We start from the raw sequence: 16,468 nt of genomic DNA, 5'->3' as shown, positions 1-16,468 counted from the left end.
AACCTCATGAAGTTCCTCTCTGCCCAACTCTCAAGCCAGTCGAGATCCCGCTGAATGGCAGCACAGCCTTCTGGGGAATCAGCCAGTCCTCCCAGCTTGGTGTCATCAGCCAACTTGCTGAGCACTCTGTCCCCTCATCCAGGTCATTGATGAAGATGCTGAACAAGACTGGCCCCAGAAGCCATTCCTGTGGAGCTCCACTGGCCACAGGCCTCCAACTCGACTCTGTGCCATTGATCACCACCCTCTGGGCTCTGTCATTCAGCCAGTTCTCGATCCACCTCACCATTCACTCATCCAGTCCACACTGCCTGAGCTTTCTGATGAGGATGTAATGGGAGATGGTGTCAAAAGCCTTGCTGAAATCAAGGTAGATGACATCCACTGCTCTTCCCTCATCCAGCCAGCCAGTTATGCGCTCAACACTTAAAAGATAAGTAGCAACAGAATTATTGTGAGGTTCTTATCACCTCGGTAATCAGATTGCTCCAGTCTTAATGAACTCCCAGCTGCAATTTCTAATTTCAGTGAAGCACATTCCATAGCAGTAGATCAAGTTACCCACTGCCTTGAAGCAAAGCATTTTAAAGAGAAGACTTCTTTGTTAATTTTGAGGAAATTATTTTGCTGAGAAATGCAGTACTCTACAGAAGGTAAAAGCATAACTTGTCATTTTTCTGTGAAGTGCTGTTTTGGTTCTCCAGAGACTCTCAGGCCCTCTTGTTAGTAGTGCAGGAGGTGGAAGAGTACCCTTCTCTCTTGTTTGACTGGCCATCGTTTGAGCCTGGGAGTGTTGCCAACTACTGACCTGGTGTATCCAGTTTCTAATCTGGGGTAAATGTTACTGAGAAGGTGGTGGCCTGACAACTCTGGCATTTCCTGGGGTTCTCAGGTTACTGTGACACTATCTGATTGTTTTTTCAGGCTGAGTTTTACTTGGGGTGAACTAGTTATATTGCTTGCTCTGCTGACATCACCTGTGATGTGGAGACAGATATTTTTTTTTAAAGTTTTTTTTTTTTTTTAATGATTACAGATCAGTTATTAGTGTTGTTATTGAAGTTGTGAGAACATGGGAATGTTTAGATGTCAATGTGACAGCTCTTTATCTTCTAAAAAAAGCCTCCAAGGAAAACATTTAGAACTACTTGACTTCTGGCAGGTCAGCTACCATAATTTTGTCAGACGTTTACTGTTTCCATGAGTATTGTCTTGGTTTTAGGAGTACATATACTGAAATAGATGCTTTTGAAGCATAAGAGTCTTCTGTCATCTCTTGGTTAGAGCGTAGTTGATGAAGTTAATGAGGCAGCACACGTGCTGATATGGTCAAGAGGGAATGAAGTAGATTTGTGGTTTTCTAGAATTAGGTCTAAATGGAGTCTGGGTGTTTTGGGTTTTTTTTGGTTGTTTTTTTTTTTATTATTCTGAGGATCACTTGGAAATGGAAAAAGAGAATGTAGGTAGACATGTGTCAAGTATGCTTAATGCATGGGTGTGTCATGGGACTCCTCTGGGTTCTTCTGAAGGTCTACCTGAACCTTTAGGTCATGACAATCACCTTGCTTTCAAAACCTACACAGTTGAAGCTGAGCACCTCACAGTCTGCCTCTGTGGTTGTGTACTTGATGCAGCTCTCTAGGGCATTATGTACTGCAGTGTCTGATGATTTGACTGCAGAATCTGTGCCCAACAAGGAGAGAAACCGCTTGCCCAAAGAGTGCATGATGCAACACCCACATGGAGATTTCCTGTGTCAGTAGATAACACTAAAGTCCATGGTAACCGGTGGCCCATGGGAGCTGTTTGAAAGGTATATTCAACCTTTATCATTCTGCAATAGAAGTGTAATTCGGCTTAGGTTCAGAACATGGAAAAGTTGATGTGTTTGTTGTGACAAATAGGTTTACATTTCTGTAAGTGATGAGCTATGGATAGTCTGTGAGATTGCTAGCCCTTTACAGTTTCAACCACAGCCTGATATATTTTACTCCAACAATCCCCATAGTGTTACTTCATCTTGTTTGAAAATAACACTTCAATATTAATGTATTTTCCCTCTTAAGTGGAAAGCAAATCTTGAACTGTGCAAAATCTTCGTGGCAGTCATTGTACAACATATTTCATCTAGTATAAGGAGCTTTGCTGTTAATTTATCGGGTACATACTCATTGAAGGACAATATGAGCTTATTTCAGTCTTTTCAGTTCAGTCATGGTGGCTAAAAAACAAAGTAAAAAAGCTTGTTGTCAAAATGTGGAAGCAAAATTTGATCTTCAAGATAGATGTTTGGAGTCAGTGATGATTCACTGAGTACCAGAGACCAAACTCTTCTGGGATTTAAATGCTACAGGAAGACATGTTTCGGAGCATAGTTTGCTTAATCCATTATGACTGTAGTACAAGAGGTGTTTATAGGAACAGAAAAACTTTTTTTTTACTTAATATTGGTAGGTTTTCTGTGTTTTATCCATGATGATAACCTATTCAAAAAATTTAAATTTCTGTTGTGTTTTATGTTTTTATGCATTTTAAGTTTTCTTGCTCTGCATTAATGATGTTCCAGTTAGGATTTTTAGCAAGATTCATGTTCTTCAGAGTAAATATAATAGAGCTTTTATTCTTGCCTTTATTTACATTTGTTTTGTTATAAACCCTTTAGAAAAAGTTAGTAGCACAAGAAAATGATATATCCAAGTCCTTTAGCAGGTCCTACCGATCAAGCTCAAACATCAGGCTTGGAATTTTGACAGCTTATCTGAACAAGAGCCATAAGGTTTATCTTTAATCTGAGTGAAAAAAAAATGTTACCTATGACAACAAAGCAAACAAAGTCTTAAAGATTTTTCTAAACAAAATAATTGAAGTATGCCTTGATCATTGAGGTTGGAAAAGACTCAGCATTCCCAGGTCCTCATGCCACTCCTTATGAGACCTGTTCTCTAGATCCTTCACCAGATTCATTACCCGTCTCTGGACACACTTCAGTACTTCAATGTCCTTCTTGTAATGAGTGGTCCAGAACTGAACACAGTATTCGAGTTGTGACCTCACCAGTACAAGGGAACAATGACTTCCTTGACTCTGCTGTCCACACTATTTCTGATACAAACCAGGATGCCATTGGCCTTCTTGGCCACTTGGGCACCATGCTGGCTTGTGTTCAGCTGGCTGTCAATTTACACTCCCAGATACTTTTCTGCCAGAAAGCTTTTCAGTCACTCTGCCCAACGCCTGTACCATTACCTGGGGTTGTTGTGGCCCAAGTGCAGGACCTGACACTTGGCCTTGTTAAATCTCATGCAGTTGGCCTCGGCCCATCTCTCCAGCCTGCCAAGGTCCCTCTGAAGAGGGAGAGTTTACACTCCTGCTCAGCTTAGTGTCATCAGCAAACTTACTGAGGATGCACTCAATCCCCTCATCCAGGTCATCGATAAAGATATTAAACAGAATAGACCCCAGCACTGAGCCCTGGGGAACACCACTGGTGAATGACCACCAACTGGATTTAACTCTAATCACTACAAGTCTCTGGGCTCAACCACCCAGCAGGTTTGCACCCAGATCAGAGTAGGATTCAAGCCATGGACAGCCAGTTTCTCCAGAAGAATGCTGTGGAAGACTATGTCAAAGGCCTTACTGAAGTCCAGGAAGACCACATCCACAGCCTTTCCCTCATCCACTACATGGGTCATCTTGTCATAGATGGAGATCAGATTGGTCTAACAGGACCTGTCCTTCATGAAGCCATGTTGCCTGGCCTGAACCCTTGCATATCCTGTATGTGCCTCACAGTGGCACTCAGGATGATCTGCTCCATAATCTTCTCCAATACTGAGGTCAGGCTGACGGGCCTGTAGTTCCTGGGATCCTCCTTCTGAACTTTCTTGCAGATGGATGTCACATTTGCCATCCTCCAGTCTGCTGGGACCTCCCCAGTGAGCCAAGATTGCTGGTAGATGATGGAGAATGCCCAGCGAGCACTTCTGCCAGCTCCCTGAGCACCCTTGGGTGGATTCCATTCTACTTGCATGTGTAAAGGTGGAACAGCAGGTCTTGCACCATTTCCCCTTGTACAAAGGGGGCCTCATTCTGTCCCCCATCTCTGCCTTCCATCCACTCATGTGGACATATGCCCAGAGAAGATTATGTAATGGAATGAAAAAAAATAATCCCTTTTTTCTTAGGTTCCTAAGTATTTACAGTTGTTTACTAATATTGACAAGAAGATTGCTTTTTGCCTTGAGTAGTCAATAAAGACACCATTATTTTAATTTTCTTAATGAGAACCCATAACATGTCATTTACTGGTGGAAAGGCTGTGATCAAAAGTGATTTCTGTTAGGCATCAGACTAAAGTTTGTCAAGCCAAATATGAAAGCTACTTTATTTTGCAAAATGTTACAAGTAATGCTGTCTTTGTAAAGAGCAGTCAACCCTGTCTTCTATTCTTGTGCAAATCTTACTTGGTTAAAAAAAAGTGATGAATGTGTCCCGGTCTGACAAGGCTGTCTGAAATGCTGACTCAACATTACTATGTTTGTTCAGCCAGCTACTGTGTCTAATGTGCAAGTGAAGTACCAACTTTACACGGCACTGTGCGGTTGCCAGTTTGTCTTGAGGAATATGAATTTGGACGGGAAGGATATGAGACACTCAAAAATAAAGAGTTCCTCATTTCAGTCCCAGTTGCCTGTAGGGAGTTTCTGCCTGGCCTGTCAACAGCTTGTGATGTTAATTTTACCTGTTTGTTGCATTATTCATAAGATGTGTGTGCTCATTCCTGTGGCTAATGCATGTTATCTTTTTCTCATATGGTCCTAAGCACATTAGCCACATGCTTTAAGGGCTTGAGGCTCCAAAGTCTTGGCAAAAGGATTTAGTTTTCTCTTGTGTTTCACATATTTTTTGTTGGAAAAACACAGCTAAAAATACAATTGTATATGAGGCATCTAATTTATAGATGTCTAAAAATTCTTAAGGGGATTATTAAATTTATTCTCTTGGCTCTGCATCACAGGAGCAATGTGTTAAGTACATGTTAGTCTGAGTAGACTCATTGTCTTGTCAAGTATGCCACTTTTTTTCTAAACAGCAAGACTACTCATGGGTGGATTAAGACCTTGTGAAGATTTCAGATATGTCTATTTTAAAAATTATTGTAAGACAGAAATAGAATTATGGATACATTGTTTGGAAACATTTAAACTCCTGTGTAAATTTGGTGCCCAGTGTGACTGTATGAAAATGTCAAGTATATGTATTTTTAAAATTGTTGTTATACAGAAATAGGATTACAGATGCATTGTTTGTGAAATTTGGAGCTCCTGTGTAAATTTGTCTAGTATAACCATAAAGATGGTCTGGTGTAAAGAAAGGAAGGATTAATAGCATATTTTGTATTCACATCTAGGAACATGCATTTCATTTTGCAGTACTCTCTAAAACTCTTCAGTTCCAAGTGATGTTGCAACCAGTTTTTTTCTTCTTGAGCTCCCAACATGTGACCTGCTGAAGGTATGGGTTGTTTATGTGTTCCAAACTGGAGTGCTGCCGTGGAATAACGCCCAGGGTCATGTCATATTCTGTTCCTGTACAACTTCCTAAAGAAGCGATAAGCTTAATTTCTTTGTAGTTGGTTGATAGTACTTTATGTTCCTTATTTATTTGTTTGTTTGTTTATTTCGCTGGTACTCCTGCCACCAAAGCAGTTGTCTCGGGCTGTTCTTACTGTGGTAAATTACCCCTGACTGGGTGTCAGATGCCCACCAAGTCGTTCTATCACTCCCCTCCTAAACTGGACAGAGGAGAGAGAAAAACAACACAAGGTTCACGAGTTGAGATGAGGACAGGGAGATTCCTCAGCAGTCAGCGTCATGGGCAAAATTGACTCAGCCTGGGGAGAAAAGTTTTGACTTATTAATGAGAAAACAGAACAGAGTAGGGAAAATAATAAATAAAACTGAATCTTAAAACACCTCCCCCCACCCTCCCTTCTTTCTGGGACTCTCCCTCCTTCCCTCCCAGCAGCACAGGAGGGTGGAGGTTATGGTCACTTCATTATAGAAGAACTTTGCCACTGCTTCTTAGCTGGTGGCCTCATCACACTTCCCACTGCTGTAGTGTGAGGTCTCTCCCATGGGAGATGGTCCTTCATGAACTTTTTCCACTTAGATCCTTCCCATGGGCTGTAGTTCCTCATGAACTGCTCTGACATGGGGCCTTCCCATGGGGCCTTCCCATGGGGTGCTGTTCTTCACACCCTGCCCCAACACGGGTCAACCATGGGGAAAACAGTCCCTCAGGATCTGATTGCTCCAGCCTGAGGCCCTCACAGGATCAAACAGGTCGTGACTTCAAACCTGATCCAGTGTGTATTCTTCTCTTCACGAGTTCCCAGGTCCTGCCAGGAACTTGGACCAGTGTGGGCTTCCCACAGAGTCACAGCCTACTTCAGACATCCATTCGCTCCGGCGTGTGGTCCTCCATGGTCTGTGAGTAGATCTCTGTGCCCCGGTGGCCTCCATGGACTGCAGGGGCACAGCTGCCTCACCGTAGTCTTCAGCACAGTTTACAGGGGAAGCTTTCTTCCAGTGTCTATACACCTGTGGTAGTTTGAGCCTGGCTGGATGCCAGGTGCCCACCACACCGCTTTATCCCCCACCTCCTCAGCAAGCCAGGGAAGGGGAGAAAATAAGATGGGAGTCTCGTGGGTTGAGATAAAAGCAGTTTAATAAATAAGCAGCAAAGCCGCGCGTGCGGGAAGCAAAGCAGAAGCAGATAAGCTGTTACTCTCTACTTCCCATCAGCAGCGATGTCCGGCCACCTCCCGAGAAGCAGGGCTTCAGTACGCGTAGCGGTTGCTTTGGGAAGGCCAGAAATGAATCTCGCCTCCCCTTCCTGCTCCTCTCCCCCAGTTTATATTACTGAGCTGACGTCATATGGTATGGAATATCTCCTTGGTCAGCCTGGGTCAGCTGTCCTGGCCATAGTCCCTCCCAAGATCATGCCCACTCACAGCTATTGGTGAAGGTGGGGGAAGGAATGCTGGAGGGACAGCCCTGATGTTGTGCAAGCGGTAGTCATAATATTGATATCAACAGTAAGCACAGCACTGCAGGAGCTGCTGTGGAAAATCACTATCGTCCCAGACCCACTACAACACCTCCTCCCACTCCTAGAACTAGTTGATGCTGTCTCTCCTGCAGTGGAACGGCTTTCCAGAAAGAGGAGGAGATGGTTGAAGAAGACATTTCCGTTAATTATGAGAACTCTGTGTACAAACCAGATGAGATGTACAGTCAATATTCTTCTCAAGAAAGAGAGCTGTGACATGAAGTTAAAGTTTCATCTGCAGCGTTTCAGCATGATGAATGAAAAGCAGACCCCCAAAACTGCACATCATTTAGTATGTTATTAACACTAGTGACACTTTATCTAAAGCAGGTGGTAGGGTAACTCTATCGTTTTTGAATCAAACCTATTGTCCTAGGAAACCTATAGATAGTTTTAAGTATCCCTGTTCTCCGATTTGGGGTGTTTTTTTGATGGCAGAAGCCTTGCTCTCTGAAAGGATATGCTTCTGCAACTTATTATTAGAAAAGTATATATGTATCTTTTGCTTCCTCCTTTGTGTGGTCTTGTAAATTATCTGTCTGTTCTCTAGCATAATTCTGGTGGTGTTGGGCTGAGTTCCCAAATGGTGATAGTTGTAGCAGATTTAATATTTTGACTTCTCTGATTCTATGATTCTATGACTTGGTGTTTTACATATTTATTTTGTAATTGTTAAATACCACATAAGAGTTGATGAACCTGAAGAATCATTGATCCTGGAACATTAGTCTCAAGTTTAAGTCTCTTTTTAAAAAAATGAAGATTTCAGTAATGGCAATTGATTAGGCAGACTGAAGCTAAGTTTTGCATCTGGTTTGGCCAAAATTCAGATGGAATGAGAACAGTATTTGTGAATTAAACCAGAATTCTGCTTGTGGATTAATTATTCAGCTTCTAATTTACTCTTACAGAAACCTGGATTCTTGCTTTGTAGCAAAAGGTATGTTTTGAAATGAAGTATGTTACCCAAAGGAAAAGAGAGGTTGTGGAGAGAAATGATGTGTGGTAGAGCACGACTGTGTTTGCTGAGGTTGGGCCAAGTAAAAAGTAGGTGCGTGTCAGAACTGATTAAAGAATTCCACATTGTAAGAGTGCAGTATTTTAGGATGATAATGAAAGAATGGGAAAATTATTAAAAGAATGCAGATTTGGACAGAGAATTATTTTGGTTTGATCAATTATAAGTCTAAAGAAAAACAGAATTGCAGAGGTATTAAAATAACTGTTTTTTTTTTTTTTTAAAAAGAGGCATACTTCCAAGGTAACATAATTTAAACAATCTTGAAATAATATGGTGTGATATTTCTTTGCTTCTTACATGAAAAATACATGGCAATGGAGATGACTGGAATGGGTGAGGGAAATATGGGGACCATCTGAAAGTAAGTGTTAAATTTTTTGTAATCATACGTTCTCAGTAGTAATCACACACTTCAGTCTGTGTGTAGAACGAAAGCAGGTGTTAGAAATAAGTGTCTCTTTAAAAGGAGTCATGAGAAACATACTTTTCATAGGAAACTTAAGAGAACTAGCACTGACCTGTGATTACAATAGAAGTGTTAGCTCTGATTTGACATCTGCATTCAATTTTGTAACAATTATGGACATTTTTTTTCCCTTCATTTAAAATTTGTTTCTTAAGTACAGGTAACGACCAACTTAAAAAGATCTCTTAAACCCAACACTGTCCACCCACTCCAACCCAACCAAACCAAAACCAACAAAAACGTGAAGGCATTTTTATTCACTACAAAAAATACTAAATTTTGTGACAATCATTCAGAAGGGTTGCAGCAAGTCCAGAATCAGATATTTAGATCTCTGGATGTTCTTTCTTTTTTTTGCCAAATAAAAGACCGTTGTTAAAAGTCTTGGGAAAAGTATGTATTCCTGAGAAAATAGCATAACATGGGGACCCCCCCCCCCAACCAGTTAAATGCTTTTTGCATGTTATCTTTCTGACTAAGATAGCCAATACACTCAGTTAAGTCAAGTCTGTTACTTGCAGAAGTTAGTTATATGTTCATGTCAGCCTATGTAATTTCCTTCTATTTTTGTGTGCCTTGAAGACTGCTCTGTGTCTGTGCCTCTGAAGCATAACAGCTTCTTGCATTCATACATTTGACTCATGCAAATGTTACTCAATGAATCAAAGATCCAAGTGCAACTTTCATCTCACAATCACTCAGAAAACCAAGTTTTCGAAATACAGTCCATCTATGTTGCTTCTCCCAGTGAGTTTACAGGTTTCTGGAGGAAATGGTACTGGTAAAGCAAATGATAATATGGAATTTTCTTTTCCTAGCTGTATAAATGCAGGTGTTTAGTTATTTTATTAGGAAGGGAGTCTCACACATTGCAGAATCACGGTGTGCATGATTTTGAGCTATTATTTTTTTTGTGTTGCCTTTTTGAGAGAAAATGCTGTCAGTTTCAGAAGCTGTTGCTGACAGCTGTACAACAGGGACAGTTATTGCTCACTGGTACTGTGTGGCCAAAAACTTTTTTTCTTTTTCTGTATATAGCAATTATGACATGTCCAAGAATGGCAGATGCCGTTGGAGAACTGCTAGTACATTCTCACTGCAAATACCTTGTAGGCACCTCAGATATCTTTTTCAGATCATTTGTCAAACAATGCCACTGAAATCAGAGTTTTTAGTTGTTCTTTGTGTTGCTTATTTAATGGACCAAAGGAACACAATCACAGAATGCCAGGTATTGGAAGGGACCTCTAGAAATCATGAAGTACAACCCCCCTGCTACAACAGATTCACCTTGATCAGGTGGCACAGGAGCATGTCTATGCAGATTTTGAAAATCTGCAGAGAAGGAGACTCCACAACCTCTCTGGACAGCCAATGCAAGGGCTCCCTCACAGGAAAGAAGTTTTTCCCCATATTCAAGTAGAACTTCCTTTCTTCCAGCTTGTGTCCATTACCCCTTGTCCCGTCTCTGGGCACTACAGAAAGAAGAGAAAAAGAGTAGCCTCATCCTCTTGACACTCACCTTTTAGGTACTTTTAAGCATTTCTGAGGTGGCTGCTCAGTGTTCTGCAGGCTAAACAGACCCAAGTCCCACACAGTTTCCTCATCAGAGAGACATTCTGCTCCCCTAATCATCTTGGTTTCCTTCCTCTGGACTGTCTACAGAAGTTCTCTATCATCATTCTTGAGCTAGGAATTCCAAAATCAGACACAGTACTCCAGATGTGGCCACACCAGGACAGAGTAGGGGGTCAGGAACAAGGTTGACTGATACAGTGTGGTGCTGTTGTTACAGCTTATGAGTCATAGGCCGCGAGTTACAGGGCCAGCCAAGAAGCACTGGCTTGTGAAGTCACTGGATGCTGGGTGCTGAGCCTGGAGGAGGCCAGCCTGGGGCTCTGCATCCTCTTGGGTCAATGGCAGAGCTCTGTGTTGGCTCCACTGAAGAGGACTGGGTCAGGCATCCCTTTGCAAGGAGGGCTCAAAATCTCCCTCCATCTGAAGCATGCAGCAAACAGTATTTAAAGGAAGTTTCTTCAAGTCCTGTTTCACTCCAAGAATTAGAAGGAGCAAAGTAATAGGAAGACAATTACAGGAGCAGTTGTACTTTATTTCAATACCAACATTTTATGGAAATTAAAAGCAAATTCTACAGGGGCTGCAATACTACTAGAATTATTTCTTAGACCCTCTTGGATATCATAATCCATATTTCTTCAATCAAAAAAACCCCACATCTCATTTCAAAATTATCATGTCAGCTTTTGTGATTTTGGAAGACTTTAGTCACATGCTAACGTTCTATGTTCTGCTTTGAAATGTTCATTTGGCAGGGTTTAAAATACAACAGGAAATGGAGTTAGAAGGTGCATTCCTGGAAAGCTCTGCTACACCTTGCAGGCTATTTCAGAAAATTAACTGGGTCTGGGAAAATGAATTTATAAACCTCCTGTAGTTTGCATGCAATTACTGTATCAACTGAAAAGAGCACAAGTTTTTGTAATGTCTTTTTGTTTTAAATGCTGTCTGAGATGAAGGTAACAAATGTACTTACAATCTTCCATGTGTACAATATTTTAAAAACTTGTTGAAAACATTTCATTTCTTTAAACTGAGATCCTATGAAGTCACAGAAATCATGATGCAAATGTCTTGGGGTATTAAGATATTTTCTAACATAAAACTGCCAGCCTGGTTTTGAACACAGTTTAGGAAAACAATGTGTGTTATTTTTTCATACAGTGTTTACTTGCACAAGAATTTTATTTTTATTGGGCTGAGACTAGTTAAATGTGTTGGTTTTAAGTACTTGACAAAAATTGCTTGTTCTCTTGAAAGTCTAGCTGCATGACTGTAAAAGCTTCAGCAAGATTTTACACACAGAGAATACTTGCAGTTTTAATGATTTTTATTTTCCTTCATTTTGCAACTTCTAGATTTCAAAATATCAAACTGTTTTCTTCTAACCATCTGTACCTACCACATTTTCCCATGTACACATGGAAGATCGCAAGCATGTATTTACCTCCACAGTGTTCATATTTAGGAATACTTGCCAACATGATACAAATGTAGTGCAAAGTGTAATAAAATATTACTTCATGTTAAATATTTCATAACAGTTCATATTGAACTGATAATAAAAAATATTTCAAGATGAAAGAAATACGTTAAAAGTTACAAGATCGGAATATCACATGGTATTTGAAAGACATTACAATTATTTCAGGGAAAAGAGAATACACAGATAAGTGAAGAAAAAAAAAAAGGCAATCACCTGAGTATGGTAGAAAAATGCCCAAGTATGGTATAAAAAAAAAGTTAAATTCATTTAGTGAGAGACCTACATACAGAGAAATAAGTTAATAATGAGTCTGGCATTAGCTTCAATTCTGAATATACATATGCTGACTACCTAAGTCAGTCTGACAACTAAGTTGGGAAGACAAGCAGGAGCAGCACTGAAGAAATGAAGGGAACAATGTTTCAGAAACTGCTGCATACAGTCATCTGAAGGAACAATAAGGGTGCTTGTGATTTTGTCACTTATAACTAACATCTTGACTATATTTAAAATAATGCTTTATACCAAATCTTTCTTTTATCTTCATTTTTTTAATTTGTTCACCTGATATGTATTCTGATGTAAATTTAGCTTGTTGAATTTGTAATAATAGGGGTCTGCTTTCATAGCAGAAGATGAAGCAAGGAGTATATTTGTATAGATATGCAGTGTTTTCTTTATTAAAGAATTTATAAATTTGTTCCCCAATATGAGTTAATGGTTTTTGAAAGTTACACTGAATCAGTTGGCATTGTATTCTTCTATGGTGTCTATTTCTTTAATTCCTCAGCCCTCCACCACACTACTGATTTTTTTTTATATGAACATTTCTTTCTGAACACCTGTGGACTACAACTATAAATACAAAAAAAAATTGCCTATCTGATGTGATTGCCATAGGGCTTATCATTCCTGCATCTAATGAGAATCAAGTAATAAGGTTTTTTGCTTGTGGTGTGTGTTTTTTGGGTATTGACACTTTTTTGTTTGTTGGGTTTGGGGTTTTTTGTTTGTTTGTTTGGATTTCTTTTTTCCCCAGAAGAGCAACTCAGTCTTGAAAGCCTAACAAAGAGCAGGAACAGCCAGCTTGTACTTCAAATCCATTTTCTTTATGTGCAGTTCAAGAGAAATCTTGAATTGCATCTGTGAAAAGCTGAATGGGTTGAGTTTGATGGGGAATCTCCCTTATGTATCTGAAGGTGCAGAAGACACATTTTGAAGGGTGGCTGTGAGAGATGGCGATTTCTTCTTTCTCTCTCCCGTAAGCCTCATGTGTTTCTATTCCATGTGTTTCCATATGATTTGGTCACTTCTATTGGATGTTGGTTTCCTAGAAAAACTGTAAACAGTACTTGTGGCTGTAGGTTTTTGGGGAGAAACTGTGTATTCATCTGAGTGTAAAGTTGTACAACTCGTCATATGTCTCTGGTTCATGTGGAATTCTGATGATATCATGCAGAAAAAAACCTTACTGCTCCAGACTTCATCTTTTGGGTGTTTCTCCTTAGATAAAACTTGAGCTCTTAATTTCACACTTCTTTGCAGCTTTTATAAGTTTGATTCATGGTAGTTTTACTGCCTGTGAGGTTGCAGACAGCAATTATAAACTTACTCAGACTTCTAATACTGTATTACACTAGCTGTGAATTTGGGATGAAAACACAGCATTTGTTCTTTTGAATGTTATCTTTGCAACCATGAGGATGTCATTTTGAAAGTGGAAGAAGGAACAGATAATGGACTTTAAAATTAAGGAATATAGCTTCAATAAAAAGCCAAATGACATCATATTTTCCATACTTGGATAAGATATAGGTAAGTCTTCCTTTTTAAATTGATTTAAAGAATCTCCAGGACTGAAGATATATATGATTCACCGGTTTAAGAGAAAGACGCCTGTTTTTCTTTCTTGGTTGCGTTTTTTGGATGGTGGGTTTATGTTTTCCATTATTTTACTTAGAAGTGACTTTTTTGGTCCAACCACACATTTCTGAGTGTGTTTCTCACTGCCAACAATCAAGACTTATTTCATCTGCCAAATGGATTGTTAAAGCATTAAAAAAAAAAAAAAATCTTTGCTTACTTCTAATTCAACAACTTCTCAAGAAGCAAGAGTAGTACCAGATTTAAATGTTATTGTAATCTTTATTATTTCTTCTCGACAAATCAAGCAACAAATTCAAAAGGTGGCACACAGGAATTTATATGGAGAAATAATTAAACAATCTGTTAATATTGGGTGGTTCTTAGCTGACATTTCAGAAACAGTTATAGGAATATGTTTCAAAGAGGTTGGATAATTAAAACATTAGATATGGTCAAAAGCATTTAACTCCTGACTGTTTTTGAGAACATATCCTCAGTAACTACTGGTTCAGATTTGCCGGTTTTTAGCTATTGCTCCTTTTTGCTTTAAATCTAGTATTTCATCTGTGTGCTGTAAATAGCACTTTTTATGCATCAGGCTCTGCTATAGTGATGTTTCAGGTAAAAACACCTGATATCTGATAAATCTGATGGCTGACAGTTTTCTCAGAAAGTGGCTGGATCAACTTCTTGGCTGTTAAATCACTAACTTAGCTACCTATCTGGTGTCTTCATGCAGAATTGAGAGGTCAGGTTAGCTGGTTAAGAAGTGAATATCCTGTTCACTCTCACTTTACAGTTCTTGTTCTTTCTGCAGCATTCCTGTAAAATAATTACATCGTATGGATACACAGCTTCTGTTCAATGGATGTGGTGGCAAGACAGTGTGGAGTTTGATATTTCCATGTGTCTGCTGTGTTAGTCTGCTAATACTTGTTTAGCCTCGTGAGTTATCAAAGAGTGTTCACTGGCATCTTCTCCTCACTTATTACTGTACATTTAGATGCTATAATACCACTTTTCTGTTAGAAGCCAACATACTCTTGGGTTTTTTTGTAAAAGTAATTATGTGATCTTCATCCTGTTATGTGGAAAATCAAGTATAGGGACAAAATATTTCTTTTATCTATCAGGTTTTACATTTAATTATTTCATTTGTGATCCAGTAATGTAAATTCAGTGAATGGAACTGAAAAAAGGATACAATGTCTAGCCCTGCACCTCCCTCATATTGAAAACTACTTCTTGGTGAATCATTGTCCAAAAAAGTCACCTTAAAAAAATAAACCAAGGTCTAGTATTCCACGTTTGGTTTACTTTGGGCTTTTAAAAACAACTCTGACTATATCTAAATGGAGAAAATACTTCAAGATGCACTGGTCTGAAATGATTTCTATAAATTTAATAGCTTACACAATTTTTTATAAATTAGAACTGAGATTTGCATTAAATACAATTTTGTATTCTCATGACAGTGTAATTTCTGGGACAGACGATGTGTTTCAGTTAGTTGTGTATACAGTTGTAAAATGATTTTAGATAATTAAGTTAGACAGCTTTTTCATTCCTAACATTACATGTGTTGGAAAGTTACATGCCCATTAAGATGATCTTAGAGTAGACCTGCTTCTGTTCCAGTTCTCCTCAGACATAAGTACGATTTTTATTTTCAAATTTGTCCCCCACATGCATGGCATGTTTTTAATAGACTTTATGATGGTTTTCGCTTCAGAGTCATTGTTAGACCACTTTTCCAGGTGGCCACTGCAATTTTCGTCTGTGTCAGTTTGGTTTATCTATGTAACAAGAATTGCTGGTCTTCAATAGTAAAGGATGGCTACTGGATTTGGCATAGTCCAGGCAATATGGTCACTGGGGGACAAGAAATACTTTCTAATGTAATTTTGAGTGGAGTCTCTGGTCTTCTTCCATTAGAAGACAAAATGAAAGTTGATTTGCCGGAGGTAATTTATAGTCTGAGTGCTTTCAAAACGCAGTTACTCCAAGGAGTGTTTGGCTAAAGAAAAGCACAGTGCTGATGATGTGCTGAGGATGCTTTTTGACGTGGCTTGAGGCAGCTGTGCTCCAGTGGGTAAATTGTGAATTCATCAACAATTCTGCTTTTACTTTTGTTAGGAAGAAATACTTTTACTTGGTTAGGAAAAATGCTTGGGTATATCAATGGAAACTTTATAGATTCCATTCAGAATGAAGAGAGTATTTTTTTCAATAAACTCTTTACAGACGTAATTCCTTACTACTTTAGCAGATTTTAATTATCTCAGGATTAGGAAGGTACCTAAATGCACTCCTGCAATAGAGATGTTCTTCAGTAGAGTTATTTTACAAAGAGAACTCTTTTAACATGTGATGGGATTGAGAATGTAAACTGTAATTTAGCTCTGGATGTATTTGAAGTGGCTGTTATCTTTTATTTTATTCCTGGAAAGAAAAATAGATAGCAATCTGTACTCTAAAATAGTTGAGATTTAGTTTGCATTAACTAAAATTGCCCCAGTGTCTCAGATAATCTAGTAGTTAACTGCAGGAGCACACTGATATGAACAGGGAGAGATCTGGACTAAATGGTAGCATATGAGTGTATGTTTGTTTGTAGGTTTAAGCTTTCCATATAAATTACAATGTTGGTATGTTAATATGTCTGTTTTCTTGATAAGAACGCACTGCTGGTTCTACTCTTGATTTTGCACAGCATCACATACCCTAAAAGTCCAGCATTTGGATGTTGAATTTCTGCAAAGCTGGTATGGCATACCATGAATGTTTATTCTGGATAAAACATTGGTGTGTGTGTCTGTATATGACTTTTTAAAAGAGCAGATTTATATTAAAGATACTAAACCTCTACGTGTATGCTTACATTTTGAAGTTGCAAAAACTAATTAGAGAGAAAAACTAATTAGACATGTGTGGC

The 16,468-nt window shown here is 39.0% G+C and overlaps 1 protein-coding gene across 1 annotated transcript in view; it reads left to right on the top strand.

Moving 5' to 3' along the window:
- The window catches only part of ROR2 (receptor tyrosine kinase like orphan receptor 2), a 152,357-nt gene that overhangs the window by 24,800 nt on the left and 111,089 nt on the right, over nt 1-16,468 (top strand). The window lies entirely within an intron of this gene.

Source organism: Colius striatus, chromosome Z (genome assembly GCF_028858725.1).
Source record: "Colius striatus isolate bColStr4 chromosome Z, bColStr4.1.hap1, whole genome shotgun sequence".
NCBI classification, from domain to species: Eukaryota; Metazoa; Chordata; class Aves; order Coliiformes; family Coliidae; genus Colius; species Colius striatus.
Note: the sequence above shows the minus strand (reverse complement) of the source record. Positions and strands in the feature narration are given on the sequence as shown.